Here is a 19204-nt window from a genome sequence, read left to right as displayed (position 1 = left end):
GCCCATCTACCTCGTCAGCGTCCACCTCGCCATTGTAATCACCATCGGCATTTCCTCCTTCTACCTGACTACTCTGCCCTGGTTCATAACCATAAGCATTTCCTCCTTGTACCTGACTGCTCTGTCCTTGTTCGTAACCATAAGCATTTCCTCCTTCTACCTGACTGCTCTGTCCTTCGTAGCCACCCTCGCCTTCATGTGCAGTGACCTCCTTCACGACGGGAAGCACTAAAGCAACAGGATTGCATCCCCTTCGTTCACAACCTTGTAACCACCGCACCCAATCGGAGTCTCCCTCTATTGGCCTCAAATAAAAGTAAATTTTTGAACTTGACCGTGTCCACAATGCATGAACACCGACGGTGTGTGTTTCAGTATCAAGACCTAAACTTGCCGCAATTCATTCTTTCAACTGACTAACAGACCATGTTTGTGGTGCGCTGATTGCCACCTCTATGTGAGTAAATTCACTCAGATCTGCTCCCGACTCATTTGTTTGGACAGTACCAGGACCATAGTAAAATCTCAACTTCACTACATCGGACATCTCGACTCACCTTTTTTTCAACAACGAAATACAAGTATTAGACATGTCTATATATTACCAAGACCATAGTAAATTTCACGATCAATATAATTTAATCTATGTGGACGATTATGATGAGTTGCTTGACTCTTGTTTTAATAATAATATAATAAATAGGCCCATGTTTACTAATAATAAATAGGCCTCAAATAATAATAATAATATAACCGACAAATATGATAATTCATTTTATTTCAATTATATGGCCCATGTTGATGTATTTTTAATTTTAATCAATTTTAAAAAAATTGTCTCTTCTTTCGAACTTTTTATTCATGTTTCAAACTTCTTATCACGCACCTGTGTACGTGTCAACTATTAACCAACAACTTATTATCCCCACTAACAACTCACAATTCACACACCTAAAACTATATTACGAAAATGTGCCGTAGCAACTACAAATATTTACGTATACTACCGGGGCAAATAACAATAATCGCACACAAATTTTATTTCACATCGAACGAAGCGTGCGTGCGAACGAATAATATGTACGTATACTACCGGGGCAAATAACAATATTTACGTATACTACCGGGCCAAATAAAAATATTGCGGTATACTACCGGGCCAAATAACAATAATCGCACACAAATATTTACTTATACTACCGGGGCAAATAACAATATTTACGTATACTACCGGAGCACCTACAAAAAATAAAATGTGGGCTGAAATATACCCTTGAAGCGTGCGTGCGAACGACGAACGACGAACGACGAATGAAAAACAGCCAGTGCTCCGGCTCCAACGAAGCACGACGAACAACAGCTTCACCTCCACCACACTGCCCCAACTTCACCACCACCACACTGCCACAACTTCACCACCACCACCTCCACCAAAATGCTCACCACGACCACCACGAGCTACCCCGTCAGTAGATCGACACCTCTTTTGGCTGCCCTAAATGAGTTGAACCCATTCACGGTGCCAAAATCGCGAAAATGTAGCTCATTTAGGTGCACAAATGGGTGCCATTTTTCTGTAGAGAGAGGAGAAGGAAGAACACAGAAGAAATGAGAAACGGGAGAAGAAGAATGGAGGAAGGAGAGGAAGGAAGGAGAGGATAAGGCCGGGCCGGCCAGCGTGTCAGGCTACAGCCCCCTGTCGGCCAGCAGCTGTCCGATCGGCGGGCGGTAGGCCGACAGGGGCGCACAAGCCGACAGCCCACAGCCTCCCCCTCACGCGACGTGGCCCGACCAACCACAGGCCGCGCGTGCCAGCCGGGCCTGCAGTCGGCCTGCTGTGGGCCGATTGGGCCTGCTGCTAGCCGATCGGCCTGCAGCGGGCCGACAGTGTATTATTTTTGAAATTTCTTTCTTTCGCGTAATATTTCTGTAATTTAAAAAAATGTATTATTTAAAAAAAATAGCACAACATAACTGGGTGATCATAAAGATGCTCTACATGTATCTCCGAAGGTGTTTGTTGAGTTGGCATAGATCAAGATTAGGATTTGTCACTCCGAGTATCGGAGAGGTAGCTCTGGCCCTCTCGGTAATACACATCATAAGAAGTCTTGCAAGCAAAGTGACTAAGGAGTTAGTTGCAAGATGATGTATTACAAAACGAGTAAAGAGACTTGTCGGTAACGAGATTGAACTAGGTATAGAGATACCGACGATCGAATCTCAGGCAAGTAACATACCGATGGACAACGGGAATTACGTATGTTGTCATAACGGTTCGACCGATAAAAATCTTCGTAGAATATGTAGGAGCCAATATGGGCATCCAGGTAGCTATTGGTTATCAACCAGAGAGGTGTCTCGGTCATGTCTACATAGTTCTCGAACCCGTAGGGTCCGCATGCTTAACGTTCGTTGACGATATAGTGTTATATGAGTTATATGATTTGGTGAACGAATGTTGTTCTGAGTCTCGGATAAGATCACTAACATGACGAGGAGTCTCGAAATGGTCGAGAGGTAAAGATCAATATATAGGACGATGGTATTCGGACACCGGAAGAGTTTCGGAGTGCATCGGGTAGTCATCGGGTCACCAGAAGGGGTTCCGGACACCCCCGGTAAGTGTATGGGACTAATGGGCCAAAGGGGGGGGGTCAGATCAGCCCCTGGTGCGCCCCTTCCTTGGACAACAGGCCCTAGGGAAGGAAAGGGGGGGGGAGGCCCCTCCTTCCTTTCCCTCCTCAAGTGGGAAAGGAAGGGGGGCACCCTCCTCCTGCCTTTCCCCCGCACTTATACAAGGCAGGGGGAGGGCGTGGCTTGGGAGAGACCCCAAGTAGGATTCCTCCTACTTGGGCACCCCTTTGGCTGCTCCTCACTCCCAAGCACCTATATATATATGTGGGAGGGGGTTGCCTAGCACACAACACACAATTGCCTAGCCGTGTGCGGCGCCCCCTCCACCGTTTACAACCCCGGTCATATTTTCGTAGTGCTTAGGCGAAACCCTGCGGAGATCACTTCATCATCACCGTCACCACGTTGTCGTGCTGCCGGAACTCATCTACTACCTCGCCGTCTTGCTGGATCAAGAAGGCGGAGGACGTCACCGAGCTGAACGTGTGCAGAACGCGGAGGTGTCGTACGTTTGATACTTGATCGGTTGGAACGTGAAGAAGTTCGACTACATCAACCGCGTTGTTAAACGCTTCCGCTTACGGTCTACGAGGGTACGTAGACACACTCTCCCCCTTCGTTGCTATGCATCTCCATGGATAGATCTTGCATGTGCGTAGAATTTTTTTGTTTTCCATGCAACGTTTCCCAACACATATAGCTGATTGAACTAATATCCCTTCAAGATAAATATTCCAGGACGTTCAGTGATTTGCATGGCATGGACTAGAGATGTGGAGCCCTCAAAATGCTAAGGACAAATATCGGCAAAAGCTCAAGACTCTTCATCTTTATTTTAGTGATCCAAGATCACATTGAGTCCATAGGAAAGCCGATACTATTAAAAGGGGATGAGGTGTTGCTTAATGGCTTGCTTGCTCAAATGCTTAGTGACATTGCTCCAAAACCCTCAATCACTTTCTCCATCCAAATATGTCCAAAACCTAAACTCCAACTCGGCCCCACCGATTCTTTCTATCCAGAGCCACCAAGTTCATATGACATAGCCACTGCCTAAAACCCTAACAGTTCGGTCTCACCGATACGGATCTCGGTCCCAACGAGATAGCCTTGCCAACTCTCTGTTTCTTGTTGCAATTATCTCGGTCTCACCGAGAATTGCAATCGGTCTCACCGAGATGGCTTGACCAACTCTCTGTTGCCTTATTGCTTCACTTCGATCTCACCGAGTTGATGCAATCGGCGCCACCGAGATGAGGTTTTCCCTAAGGCCTAGCACATCGGTCCCACTGAGTTGTTCTAGTCGGTCCCACCGAGATTCCTAACGTTCATATTTTTGAACTAATTGGTGCCACCGAGTTTAAATATTCGGTCCCACCGAGATGGGTCAAATGTGTGTAACGGTTGGATTTTGTGTGGAGGCTATATATACCCCTCCACGCCCTTTTCATTCATGAAGAGAGCCATCAGAACGTGCCTACACTTCCACCATACATTTTCTGAGAGAGAACCACATACTCATGTGTTGAGATCAAGACATTCCAATCCTACCACAAGAATCTTGCTTTATAACCTTCACCAAGTTGCTTTCCAGTCAAATAATCTTTCCACCATAGCCAAATCTGGGAGAGAGAGAGTGAGTGAGTGAGAGAGAGAGAGAGAGAGTTGAGTGTTGGGGAGACTATCATTTGAAGCACAAGAGCAAGGAGTTCATCATCAACACACCGTCTATTACCTTTTGGAGAGTGGTGTCTCCTAGATTGCTTAGGTGTCGCTTGGGAGCCTCCGTCAAGTTGTGGAGTTGAACCAAGAAGTTTGTAAGGGCAACTAGATCGCCTACTTCGTGAAGATCTACCCGAGTGAGGCAAGTCCTTCGTGGACGATGGTCGTGGTGGGATAGACAAGGTTGCTTCTTCATGGACCCTTCGTGGGTGGAGCCCTCCGTGGACTCGCGCAGCCGTTACCCTTCGTGGGTTGAAGTCTCCATCAATGTGGGCGTACGATAGCACCACCTATTGGAACCACGCCAAAAATCTCTGTGTCTACATTGCGTTTGCCTTCTCCAAACCCTTCCTGTCGTGGTGGGCGCACGACAGATGCCATGGGATGGCTAAAGAGAGGAGGAGGCTCGAGGGCACTGGTGGGCTCCAGAGGCGAGGTCGGCATGAGCGAGCGCGGGACGCAAGACATACCCAGGTTCGGGGCTCTCCGGAGAGATAACACCCCTAGTCCTGCCGAGTGTAGTTGATGTGTATCAGTATAGAGTTGCTCCTAGAACTGTATGGAGGAAGAAGGAAGGCGAGCCAAGGCTTAGGCTGCTCCCTCTCCTTGGGTGTTACTTGCTACGTGCATATGGGTGAGTGATCGCCTGTGCGAGTGAGAGAGTTGTCCGTATGCATGAGGGCTCCTGGGGGGTTTATAGGTCAACCCCCCAGGGGTACAATGGTAATGTTACAAGGCCGTGGGCCGGGTTGTCATTGTCCGAGAAGCCGGCGCTGGGACCCGCCGGGGGTCAGGGCTCGCCGGGTTCTCCGGGCACGGGGCCCGCCGGGTACGGGGGCACTGTTGGCCGTCTTATCGATCGTCAGGGAGTGGCCGGGTTGAGTCAGCTACAGTGGCGCTCCATCAGGTCGCCGCTTGCTGGCGTCATGGGTGATGACGGTTGCACTGTGGCCACGCCAGCCCTGGTCAGCGGGGCACTGTTGCCATGCCCCGGCTGACCAGAGGCATGGGCGGGGCACTGTTGTCTTCATCGTCGGTAGGTGGTGACTTGTCCCATCGTACGGCCGGGATGGGACGAGAGCTGACCCGTGGCCGGGTTGGAGAACACGCCAAGGGTGGAGCTGGCTTGTTGGGGAAGTCTTGGTGCGCCGGGTTTGGCCGTCTTGAGCTGGTTGTTTGGGCCGAGTTGAGGAGTCCGGCCGGGTCGAGCGACTCGGCCAAGCGTGAGCCGGCTTGAGGGGTGATGTTGGCCCCGTTGTTTTTAAAAAGGATCCGGGTTCTGTTGCCTGCCCGGGGTTCATCCCCCCAACACTTCCCTTTACCTTCATATGCAATATTTTACTTTCCGCTGCTATACTCTAAGAATTGCATGTGTAGGTTGATTGCTTGACTTCTGCAACTTGCTAAAATCTTCCCGCAATTAAAACTGGGAAAATGATAGATTTTTATTTGGTCAATTAGTCTAATCACCCCCCCTCTAGACCTACTTTCGATCCTACACCATACGAGACGATCCCAAGAAGAGATTCTCGCTCCAGCAGGGGATTTTGCGTTTTCGCGACCGGATCTGGCTCGGAGGGTCCACAACCCTGCAATAGCAAATCATCTCAGCCTTCCACGACAATGCTTTGGGTGGTCACTCCGGATTCCCCGTGAAGTACAAGCGCATTCGCCGTTGATTCGCATGGCCTAAAATGAAAGCCCACATCAAACACTACGTCGCCTGCTGTTAGGTCTACCAACAAGCCAAGCCATATCGTGCAGTGTCTCCAGGTCTGCTTGTGCCACCTCCCATTCCCAAGCATGTTGGAAATATGCCCTAGAGGCAATAATAAATGGTTATTATTATATTTCTTTGTTCATGGTAATTGTCTATTGTTCATGCTATAATTGTATTGTCCGGAAATCGTAATACATGTGTGAATACATAGACCACAAAGTGTCCCTAGTAAGCCTCTAGTTGACTAGCTCGTTGATCAACAGATAGTCATGGTTTCCTGACTATGGACATTGGATGTCATTGATAACGGGATCACATCATTAGGAGAATGATGTGATGGACAAGACCCAATCCTAAGCATAGCATAAAAGATCGTGTAGTTTCGTTTGCTAGAGCTTTTCCAATGTCAAGTATCTTTTGCTTAGACCATGAGATCGTGCAACTCCCGGATACCGTAGGAGTGCTTTGGGTGTGCCAAACGTCACAACGTAACTGGGTGACTATAAAGGTGCATTACGGGTATCTCCGAAAGTGTCTGTTGGGTTGGCACGGATCAAGACTGGGATTTGTCACTCCGTGTGACGGAGAGGTATCTCTGGGCCCACTCGGTAATGCATCATCATAATGAGCTCAATGTGACTAAGGCGTTAGTCACGGGATCATGCATTGCGGTACGAGTAAAGAGACTTGCCGGTAACGAGATTGAACAAGGTATTGGGACACCAACGATCGAATCTCGGGCAAGTAACATACCGATTGACAAAGGGAATTGCATACGGATCGATTGAATCCTCGACACCGTGGTTCATCCGATGAGATCATCGTGGAACATCTGGGAGCCAACATGGGTATCTAGATCCTGCTGTTGGTTATTGACCGGAGAGGCGTCTCGGTCATGTCTGCATGTCTCCCGAACCCGTAGGGTCTACACACTTAAGGTCCGGTGACGCTAGGGTTGTAGAGATATATGTATGCGGAAACCCGAAAGTTGTTCGGAGTCCCGGATGAGATCCCGGACGTCACGAGAGGTTCTGGAATGGTCCGGAGGTGAAGAATTATATATAGGAAGTCAAGTTTCGGTCACCGGGAAAGTTTCGGGGGTTACCGGTATTGTACCGGGACCACCGGAAGGGTCCCGGCGGTCCACCGGGTGGGGCCACCTGTCCCGGAGGGCCCCGTGGGCTGAAAGTGGAAGGGAACCAGCCCTTAGTGGGCTGGGGCGCCCCCCTTGGGCCTCCCCCCATGCGCCTAGGGTTGGGAACCCTAGGGAGGGGGGGAGCTTCCCCCTTGCCTTGGGGGGCAAGGCACCCCTTCCCCCCCACTTGGCCGCCGCCCCCCCTTGGAGATCTTATCTCCCAAGCGCTGGCGCCCCCCAGGGGTCCTATAAATAGTGGGCGGGAGGGAGGGCAGCAACCTACAGCTTTGGGCGCCTCCCTCCTCCCTGCAAAACCTCTCTCTCTCTCGCAGAAGCTCGGCGAAGCCCTGCCGGAGACCCGCTACATCCACCACCACACCGTCGTGCTGCTGGATCTCCATCAACCTCTCCTTCCCCCTTGCTGGATCAAGAAGGAGGAGACGTCGCTGCACCGTACGTGTGTTGAACGCGGAGGTGCCGTCCGTTCGGCACTCGGTCATCGGTGATTTGGATCACGGCGAGTACGACTCCGTCATCCACGTTCATTGGAACGCTTCCGCTCGCGATCTACAAGGGTATGTAGATGCACTCCTTTCCCCTTGTTGCTAGTATACTCCATAGATGCATCTTGGTGAGCGTTGGAAAATTTTAAATTATGCTACGATTCCCAACAGTGGCATCATGAGCCAGGTCTATGCGTAGTTACTATGCACGAGTAGAACACAAAGCAGTTGTGGGCGTTGAGTTTGCCAATTCTTCTTGCCGCTACTAGTCTTTTCTTGTTTCGGCGGCATTGTAGGATGAAGCGGCCCGGACCGACCTTACACGTACACTTACGTGAGACAGGTTCCACCGACTGACATGCACAAGTTGCATAAGGTGGCTAGCGGGTGTCTGTCTCTCCTACTTTAGTCGGAACGGATTCGATGAAAAGGGTCCTTATGAAGGGTAAATAGAAATTGGCAAATCACGTTGTGGTCATACGTAGGTAAGAAACATTCTTGCTAGAAACCTACAAACCACGTAAAAACTTGCAACAACAATTAGAGGACGTCTAACTTGTTTTTGCAGCAAGTGCTATGTGATGTGATATGGCCAGAAGATGTGATGAATGATATATGTGATGTATGAGATTGATCATATTCTTGTAATAGGAATCACGACCTACATGTCGATGAGTATGACAACCGGCAGGAGCCATAGGAGTTGTCTTTATTATTTTGTATGACCTGCGTGTCATTGAATAACGCCATGTAAATTACTTTACTTCGTTGCTAAACGCGTTAGCCATAGAAGTAGAAGTAATCGTTGGCGTGACGACTTCATGAAGACACAATGATGGAGATCATGATGATGGAGATCATGGTGTCATGCCGGTGACGAAGATGATCATGGTGCCCCAAAGATGGAGATCAATGGAGCATAATGATATTGGCCATATCATGTCACTATTTGATTGCATGTGATGTTTATCATGTTTTTGCATCTTATTTGCTTAGAACGACGGTAGTAAGTAAGATGATCCCTTATAATAATTTCAAGAAAGTGTTCACCCTAACTGTGCACCGTTGCGAAGGTTCGTTGTTTCGAAGCACCACGTGATGATCGGGTGTGATAGATTCTAACGTTCGAATACAACGGGTGTTGACGAGCCTAGCATGTACAGACATGGCCTCGGAACACACGCAATACACTTAGGTTGACTTGACGAGCCTAGCATGTACAGACATGGCCTCGGAACACGGAGGACCGAAAGGTCGAGCATGAGTCGTATAGAAGATACGATCAACATACAGATGTTCACCGATCTTGACTAGTCCGTCTCACGTGATGATCAGACACAGCCTAGTTAAACTCGGATCATGTTTCACTTAGATGACTAGAGGGATGTCTATCTGAGTGGGAGTTCATTAAATAATTTGATTATATGAACTTAATTATCATGAACTTAGTCTAAAATCTTTACACTATGTCTTGTAGATCAAATGGCCAACGTTGTCCTCAATTTCAACGCGTTCCTAGAGAAAACCAAGCTGAAAGATGATGGCAGCAATTATACGGACTGGGTCCGGAACCTGAGGCTCATCCTCATAGTAGCCAAGAAAGATTATGTCTTAGAAGCACCGCTAGGTGATGCACCAATCCCACAGAACCAAGACGTTATGAACGCTTGGCAATCACGTGCTGATGATTACTCCCTCATTCAGTGCGGCATGCTTTACAGCTTAGAACCGGGTCTCCAAAAGCGTTTTGAGAAACATGGAGCATATGAGATGTTCGAGGAGCTGAAACTGGTTTTTCAAGCTCATGCCCGGGTCGAGAGATATGATGTCTCCGACAAGTTCTTCAGCTGTAAAATGGAGGAGAACAGTTCTGTTAGTGAGCACATACTCAGAATGTCTGGGTTGCACAACCGCTTGTCTCAGCTGGGAGTTAATCTCCCGGATGACGCGGTCATTGACAGAATCCTCCAGTCGCTTCCACCAAGCTACAAGAGCTTTGTGATGAACTACAATATGCAGGGGATGGAAAAGACCATTCCCGAGGTATATTCAATGCTGAAATCAGCGGAAGGGGAGATCAGAAAAGAACATCAAGTGTTGATGGTGAATAAAACCACCAAGTTCAAGAAGGGCAAGGGTAAGAAGAACTTCAAGAAGGGCGGCAAGGGAGTTGCCGCGCCTGGTAAACCAGTTACTGGGAAGAAGTCAAAGAATGGACCCAAACCCGGGACTGAGTGCTTTTATTGCAAGGGAAGTGGTCACTGGAAACGGAACTGCCCCAAATATTTAGCGGACAAGAAGAAGGCCGGCAACACCCAAGGTATATGTGATATACAAGTAATTGATGTGTACCTTACCAGTACTCGTAGTAGCTCCTGGGTATTTGATACCGGTGCGGTTGCTCATATTTGTAACTCAAAGCAGGAACTACGGAATAAACGGAGACTGGCAAAGGACGAGGTGACGATGCGCGTCGGGAATGATTCCAAGGTCGATGTGATCGCCGTCGGCACGCTACCTCTGCATCTACCCACGGGATTAGTTTTAAACCTCAATAATTGTTATTTAGTGCCAGCTTTGAGCATGAACATTGTGTCTGGATCTCGTTTAATTCGAGATGGCTACTCATTTAAATCCGAGAATAATGGTTGTTCTATTTATTTGAGAGATATGTTTTATGGTCATGCCCCGCTGGTCAATGGTTTATTTTTGATGAATCTCGAACGTGATGTTACACATGTTCATAGTGTGAATACCAAAAGATGTAAAGTTGATAACGATAGTCCCACATACTTGTGGCACTGCCGCCTTGGTCACATTGGTGTCAAGCGCATGAAGAAGCTCCATGCAGATGGACTTTTGGAGTCTCTTGATTACGAATCATTTGACACGTGCGAACCATGCCTCATGGGTAAGATGACCAAGACTCCGTTCTCCGGAACAATGGAGCGAGCAACCAACTTATTGGAAATCATACATACCGATGTGTGTGGTCCAATGAGTGTTGAGGCTCGCGGAGGATATTGTTATGTTCTCACTCTCACTGATGATTTAAGTAGATATGGGTATGTCTACCTGATGAAACACAAGTCCGAAACCTTTGAAAAGTTCAAAGAATTTCAGAGTGAGGTTGAGAATCAACGTGACAGGAGAATAAAATTCCTACGATCAGATCGTGGTGGAGAATATTTAAGTCACGAGTTTGGTGCACACTTAAGGAAATGTGGAATGGTTTCACAACTCACGCCGCCTGGAACACCTCAGAGAAATGGTGTGTTCGAACGTCGTAATCGCACTCTATTGGATATGGTGCGATCTATGATGTCTCTTACCGATTTACCGCTCTCATTTTGGGGTTATGCTTTAGAGACTGCCGCATTCACTTTAAATAGGGCTCCATCGAAATCCGTTGAGACGACACCGTATGAATTATGGTTTGGGAAGAAACCTAAGCTGTCGTTTCTAAAAGTTTGGGGATGCGATGCTTATGTCAAGAAACTTCAACCTGAAAAGCTCGAACCCAAATCGGAAAGATGCGTCTTCATAGGATACCCTAAGGAAACTATTGGGTATACCTTCTACCTCAGATCCGAAGGCAAGATCTTCGTTGCCAAGAACGGGTCCTTTCTGGAGAAGGAGTTTCTCTCGAAAGAATTGAGTGGGAGGAAAGGGGAACTTGATGAGGTGATAGTCACCCCTTCCGAACCGGAAAGTAGCGCAGCGCGGGAAAATGTTCCTGTGGTGCCTACACCGACTGGGGAGGAAGTTAATGATGATGATCATGAAGCTTCGGATCAAGTTACTGAACTTCGTAGGTCCACAAGGACACGTTCCGCACCAGAGTGGTATGGCAACCCTGTCCTGGAAATCATGTTGTTAGACAACGGTGAACCTTCGAACTATGAAGAAGCGATGGCGGGCCCGGATTCCGACAAATGGCTAGAAGCCATGAAATCCGAGATAGAATCCATGTATGAAAACAAAGTATGGACTTTGACTGACTTGCCCGATGAGCGGCGAGCCATAGAAAACAAATGGATCTTTAAGAAGAAGACGGACGCGGATGGTAATGTGACCATCTACAAAGCTCGACTTGTCGCTAAGGGTTATCGACAAGTTCAAGGGGTTGACTACGATGAGACTTTCTCACCCGTAGCGAAGCTGAAGTCCGTCCGAATCATGTTAGCAATTGCCACATACTATGATTATGAGATATGGCAGATGGACGTCAAAACGGCATTCCTTAACGGCTTCCTTAAGGAAGAGTTGTATATGATGCAACCGGAAGGTTTTGTCGATCCTAAGAATGCTAACAAAGTATGCAAGCTCCAACGCTCAATCTATGGGCTGGTGCAAGCATCTCGGAGTTGGAACATTCACTTTGATGAGATGATCAAAGCGTTTGGGTTTACACAGACTTATGGAGAAGCCTGTGTTTACAAGAAAGTGAGTGGGAGCTCTGTAGCATTTCTCATATTATATGTGGATGACATATTATTGATGGGAAATGATATAGAATTCTTGGAAAGTATAAAGGCCTATTTGAATAAGTGTTTTTCAATGAAGGACCTTGGAGAAGCTGCTTATATATTAGGCATCAAGATCTATAGAGATAGATCAAGACGCCTCATTGGTCTTTCACAGAGTACATACCTTGACAAGATATTGAAGAAGTTCAGTATGGATCAGTCCAAGAAGGGGTTCTTGCCTGTATTGCAAGGTGTGCAATTGATCACGGCTCAATGCCCGACCACGGCAGAAGATATAGAAGAGATGAGTGTCATCCCCTATGCCTCGGCCATAGGGTCTATTATGTATGCCATGCTGTGTACCAGACCTGATGTAAACCTTGCCGTAAGTTTGGTAGGAAGGTACCAAAGTAATCCCGGCAAGGAACACTGGACAGCGGTCAAGAATATCCTGAAGTACCTGAAGAGGACTAAGGATATGTTTCTCGTTTATGGAGGTGACGAAGAGCTCGTCGTAAAGGGTTACGTCGACGCTAGCTTCGACACAGATCTGGATGACTCAAAGTCACAGACCGGATACGTGTATATTTTGAATGGAGGAGCAGTAAGATGGTGCAGTTGCAAGCAAAGCGTCGTGGCGGGATCTACATGTGAAGTGGAATACATGGCAGCCTCGGAGGCAGCACAGGAAGCAGTCTGGATGAAGGAGTTCATTACCGACCTAGGGGTGATTCCCAATGCGTCGGGCCCGATGACTCTCTTCTGTGACAACACTGGAGCTATTGCCCTTGCGAAGGAGCCCAGGTTTCACAGGAAGACCAGGCATATCAAGCGTCGCTTCAACTCCATTCGTGAAAGTGTTCAAAATGGAGACATAGATATTTGTAAAGTACACACGGACCTGAATGTAGATCCGTTGACTAAACCTCTCCCTAGGGCAAAACATGATCAACACCAGGACGCAATGGGTGTTCGATTCATCACAATGTAACTAGATTATTGACTCTAGTGCAAGTGGGAGACTGTTGGAAATATGCCCTAGAGGCAATAATAAATGGTTATTATTATATTTCTTTGTTCATGGTAATTGTCTATTGTTCATGCTATAATTGTATTGTCCGGAAATCGTAATACATGTGTGAATACATAGACCACAAAGTGTCCCTAGTAAGCCTCTAGTTGACTAGCTCGTTGATCAACAGATAGTCATGGTTTCCTGACTATGGACATTGGATGTCATTGATAACGGGATCACATCATTAGGAGAATGATGTGATGGACAAGACCCAATCCTAAGCATAGCATAAAAGATCGTGTAGTTTCGTTTGCTAGAGCTTTTCCAATGTCAAGTATCTTTTGCTTAGACCATGAGATCGTGCAACTCCCGGATACCGTAGGAGTGCTTTGGGTGTGCCAAACGTCACAACATAACTGGGTGACTATAAAGGTGCATTACGGGTATCTCCGAAAGTGTCTGTTGGGTTGGCACGGATCAAGACTGGGATTTGTCACTCCGTGTGACGGAGAGGTATCTCTGGGCCCACTCGGTAATGCATCATCATAATGAGCTCAATGTGACTAAGGCATTAGTCACGGGATCATGCATTGCGGTACGAGTAAAGAGACTTGCCGGTAACGAGATTGAACAAGGTATTGGGATACCGACAATCGAATCTCGGGCAAGTAACATACCGATTGACAAAGGGAATTGCATACGGATTGATTGAATCCTCGACACCGTGGTTCATCCGATGAGATCATCGTGGAACATCTGGGAGCCAACATGGGTATCCAGATCCCGCTGTTGGTTATTGACCGGAGAGGCGTCTCGGTCATGTCTGCATGTCTCCCGAACCCATAGGGTCTACACACTTAAGGTCCGGTGACGCTAGGATTGTAGAGATATATGTATGCGGAAACCCGAAAGTTTTTCGGAGTCCCGGATGAGATCCCGGACGTCACGAGAGGTTCCGGAATGGTCCGAAGGTGAAGAATTATATATAGGAAGTCAAGTTTCGGCCACCGGGAAAGTTTCGGGGGTTACCGGTATTGTACCGGGACCACCGGAAGGGTCCCGGGGGTCCACCGGGTGGGGCCACCTGTCCCGGAGGGCCCGTGGGCTGAAAGTGGAAGGGAACCAGCCCTTAGTGGGCTGGGGCGCCCCCCTTGGGCCTCCCCCCATGCGCCTAGGGTTGGGAACCCTAGGGGGGAGCTTCCCCCTTGCCTTGGGGGGCAAGGCACCCCTGCCCCCCCACTTGGCCGCCGCCCCCCCTTGGAGATCTGATCTCCCAAGGGCTGGCGCCCCCCCAGGGGTCCTATAAATAGTGGGGGGGAGGGAGGGCAGCAACCTACAGCTTTGGGCGCCTCCCTCCTCCCCTGCAAAACCTCTCTCTCTCTCGCAGAAGCTCGGCGAAGCCCTGCTGGAGACCCGCTACATCCACCACCACGCCGTCGTGCTGCTGGATCTCCATCAACCTCTCCTTCCCCCTTGCTGGATCAAGAAGGAGGAGACGTCGCTGCACCGTACGTGTGTTGAACGCGGAGGTGCCGTCCGTTCGGCACTCGGTCATCGGTGATTTGGATCACGGCGAGTACGACTCCGTCATCCACGTTCATTGGAACGCTTCCGCTCGCGATCTACAAGGGTATGTAGATGCACTCCTTTCCCCTCGTTGCTAGTATACTCCATAGATGCATCTTGGTGAGCGTAGGAAAATTTTAAATTATGCTACGATTCCCAACAAAGCAGCCCTGGGATCTCATCACTATGGACTTTACCGATGGCCTGCCATAGTCCGGGAAGTTCAACTGTCTGTTAGTTTTGGTAGATAAGAGGACTCGTTTTGCTCACATCATTCCTCTAGCCCACCCGTACATAGCAGCTAAAGTTGCACAAATCTACATGTCTCAAATCTACAAACTGCATGGGTTTCCCAGAGCAATCGTCTCGGACAAGGATCCAGTGTTCACCAGTCACTTCTGGCGTGAAATGTTCCGGTATGCGGGCACGGAGCTGAGGATGAGCACAGCCAATCACCCTCAGACGGACGGCCAGACGGAGCGGGTAAATCAATGCTTAGAAACCTTTCTCTGATGTTTTACTCACGCTTGTCCTCGTCGCTGGAGCCTCTGGATCGCCCTGGCGCAATTCTGGTACAATTCATCTCCACACTCAGCGATCGGCATGTCACCTTTCAAGGCGTTGTATGGCCATGAGCCTCGTCATTGGGGCATCACCACATCTCCCAGCACTTCAGAACCCTCTCTACAGGCGTGGCTTGAAGAACGCCGGGTGGTGCAAGATCTGGTACAGCAACGCCTCAACAGGGCGCGGCAGTGTATGAAGTCTCAAGAAGACAAGAAGAGATCTTTCCGAGAGTTCCAAGTGGGCGATCACATCTTCCTCAAGCTGCAACCGTACATTCAAACATCCGCCGCACCCCGAGCAAATCATAAGCTCTCTTTCAAGTTCTTTGGGCCTTTTCTTATCATCAAGAAGATCAACGAGGTGGCTTACGAACTCCAGTTACCAGCTGCAGGCACGGTGCACCCAGTGTTTCATGTATCGCAACTCCGGCGGGCTCTGCATTCAGGTACACCGGTCGAACCAAACCTGCCACTCTGTGCTGACGACCTTGTTGTGCCTGTGGAAGTGCTTCAGTCCCACTGCTCCGTCATCGAGCAAGTTCAAGTACGCTAGTCGGGCACTACAGCTACCAACATCACCTGGGAAGATAAGGAGGCGCTTCACGCTCGTTTTCCCCACGCGGCGGCTTGGGGGAAAGCCGCACGTCAAGAAGAGGGGGATGTCAGCGCCCCTAACATGGCGGGTCCATCCACGGGGCCTCAAGAGGCCAAAGGTGCATGGGCCAGGCGTGCACGCGTTGCCAATTCATGAGTCAGTGGGCCAGACTGGGTGACGGCGGCCCAACTCCTTCCTCCTGCTACTTAACCTGCATCGCTCTAGAGGGAAGACATCCAGAGGATCAGGCACCCGGCGGCTCGGCTACCTACCACCGTTCTCCATTTTCGCATGAACCCTAGCCACAATTCTTGCAATTGAGTTGTAATCGCCACGTAAATCATACCTCTGTGAGAATTGTTGCCAAGCAATCGAGAGTCTAGTTCGTCCCTATCAAGGAGGGACCAGATTGCGAAATAACCTTTCGAAGGAGTCCGTGAGCGGATTAAGTTCATTTAGTACTACAAATAATACTGTGCAAAGCTAGCCGCCCCACTCCCTTGCTTGCATAGTTGCAGGTGCAGGCGTCTGTACATTTCACATGAAGTAGATGTAAACGTCCGTGCGCGGGGCAAGTTTTTCTTCTCCTTTTCCAATTTTCAAGATTAGGTTCGGAGGACGCGATGCTGACTCGTTTCGGCGTCTCTCCCCGGAGTCGTATTCTCCTAGTTACCCAATTAGTTGAGGCATCGAGCAGGCACAACAATAATTCAACGTTTCCCCAACCCAGTGGGCACACCGATCCCTGTCAACCCGGAAGTGATTGGTCATAGCATATTCGTGCCGTGTAGAATTAGGAACTCTGGGGTTCAATAATTACACGCATCATTTTCTGACGAACTAGTTCGACGACTTGGGTCGCTCTTCCACTTTTCTCACGAATATATACAAAATGGACATTTTATTTTGTTCCCAGTTCACAGGCAAACAAGCATGGACGGAAAATGGGAAATTTAATGATACGTCCTGTCGTTGTACGAACACGTGTATCTAGGTTAATTAGATTTATTACTTCCTTCGATTCATATTAAATTGTCGCTGATTTATTACAAACGAATAATTAACATGGATTGAAGAAAGTACTCCCTCCGTTCCTAAATTCATATTATAGAATCTCTAAAGGACTTATATCTAGAAACGAGTAGTAAAATTTAGGAGACCATGTTTACGAATATTGAGGTTGGGGCATCAATGCCCTCAACAAGGAATAAACTCTCTCTCTCCATCTCAACAAAACTAAGCAAGGCCACCGGTAATCTGCACAAATGAAATACTGAACCGCTTGATTAATATGTGACCACCAACTACTCTGTTCGGGTACTGCACCACTACCATGCCATCTAAGAGCATCTATAGTGGGTTGCCTCAAACCGGTATCAAACGTCCTGACGGAGGGCCAGATCATTGATCAGTAAAAAAGAAGACCCACTCCGGCGCTTTAAACCGGCCTCGAACGCGTGGGGCGCGGACAGACAAACACCCCTCATATCCCGCTCGAATATGAGGCGTATATGGAGCGGCTCGGCCACGTCCGCCATGTCGGGTTGACGACTAGGTCCCGCACGAAATCACCCTGAAACCCAACAATCCGATGAGGGTCTCCTCCGGTGGGGGTGTGAACGCCGCGTGGCGCCACCCCGACTCGCCGCCCGAGGCCCAAAGTACAGTTATTTAAGCCGTACATCGTCCCCCAATCCTAGCCACATCCGCTTCCTCCCTCTCCGCGCGCCAACCCGAGCCCATCCATGTCTCTCCCTCTCCACCTCCTCCTTCCCTCGACGTCCGCCTCCGCCATGGCCCGACATAGGAAGATCACATACGCTATGCTAACGCCGGTGCAGTGCTTCCAAATGCTCGAGGAGATCCGGGCTAGGCACGCCGCCCGGATTGCAGCTCGCCCGCCTCCAGACTCGCTGGAGCCGGAGGAGGAGGAGCATCCAGAGCCCATGGAGCGGGTGGATCTGGAGGAGGAGGCGGTGGACTCGGAGCCGTTTGCGGGCTTTGCCATGGAGGACACTATGGCGGAGTTCGAGGTCGCTCAAGCAATGGAGATGGCGGAGCAGACTGCCATCCAGCATGAGGCCTATGTGGAAGTCAACCGGCACTTCATCGGCAAGAACAGGCAGAGATTGACACGCTTTTCGCCGATTTGGAGGAGGAGGAGGTGGCGGCCAACACGGAGGAGCAGGAGGAGCTGGAGTTGCGACTGTCGCCCATGTACCCGGAGCCCAACACGGAGATCGTGGACATCTCCGGCGACAATGAGTAGGGTAGTGTAGGTTTTAGTTGATCTACGATAGTCCATATATTTTTTTTGCATGCTTTGTATGGGTTTAGGTTTGAAGCATGAGGTATTCAGATGCAAAGAAGGAAATATCGAGAGCTGCCTGGTCACTGCCCCCGAACGTTCCCGAAGGCTTCTGCGTGCGTTTGAGGGCCTGTATTTGGTGTCCGCGGTTGTAGATGCTTTAAGGGCATTCCAACATGGACCCCTAAAGCAGACACAATATGTGTTCGAGTACGCATCCGCGGACGGTGATATGGGAGCCGACTGTTCAACCATGTCCGCACACATTTCAAACCGGTTTGAACAAACCAGACGAATTTTATGCAGACGGGATGATTTTCACCTTGACTGGATCAAAATCATCAATTTTTTTGACATATTTCAACTAAAATATAGGCGACTAGTGTTTCTTAACCTAGTCTAAATGATTGTTGACCACGGCATTGTCCGTTTTCCATGACATGTCTTTACCATGTTTGGCAAGCTAACCGACCAGCCTTGAGCCCCGGAAAGTGAAACTGCGGGAGGGGAAGAATTGTAGTAGCATTGTTGGGATCCAAGTTGTGGCGGCTTCCCATGTGCTACTTTTCCTCAGCGAAGGCCGCCTCGTTGACACCACCAGACGTGGACGTGCCAGCCTCGTGCTCGTGGCGACGAGTTATGAACCACGGTGGCGGCGCAGCCGACGCAAAGCAGATAACGTGTGCAGCAGCCTGCGCCTTCTCCTCAGCGACCTTCACGTGGAACTCCACGAACAGGGCATCTTTCTCTGCCTGCAGGACACATAGTTGCCATCGCTCATGGCGGATTTTGCGGGCGCTCCGCATGGGCTCGTACAACGCTCTCTGCTTACCGAGGAAGCCCGGATCCGTCGTGACCATGCTAGCGACGACATTGTCGTTCGCCTGCTCGTCGGCGATTTGCCCCTCTGCGGGGCGGTGCTCGTGGAGGGACGTCGACACATGCGGCATCGGCTTCTCTTCCGCTGG

The sequence above is a fragment of the Triticum aestivum genome, chromosome 1D (genome assembly GCF_018294505.1).
Source record: "Triticum aestivum cultivar Chinese Spring chromosome 1D, IWGSC CS RefSeq v2.1, whole genome shotgun sequence".
Lineage (NCBI taxonomy): Eukaryota > Viridiplantae > Streptophyta > Magnoliopsida > Poales > Poaceae > Triticum > Triticum aestivum.
Note: the sequence above shows the minus strand (reverse complement) of the source record.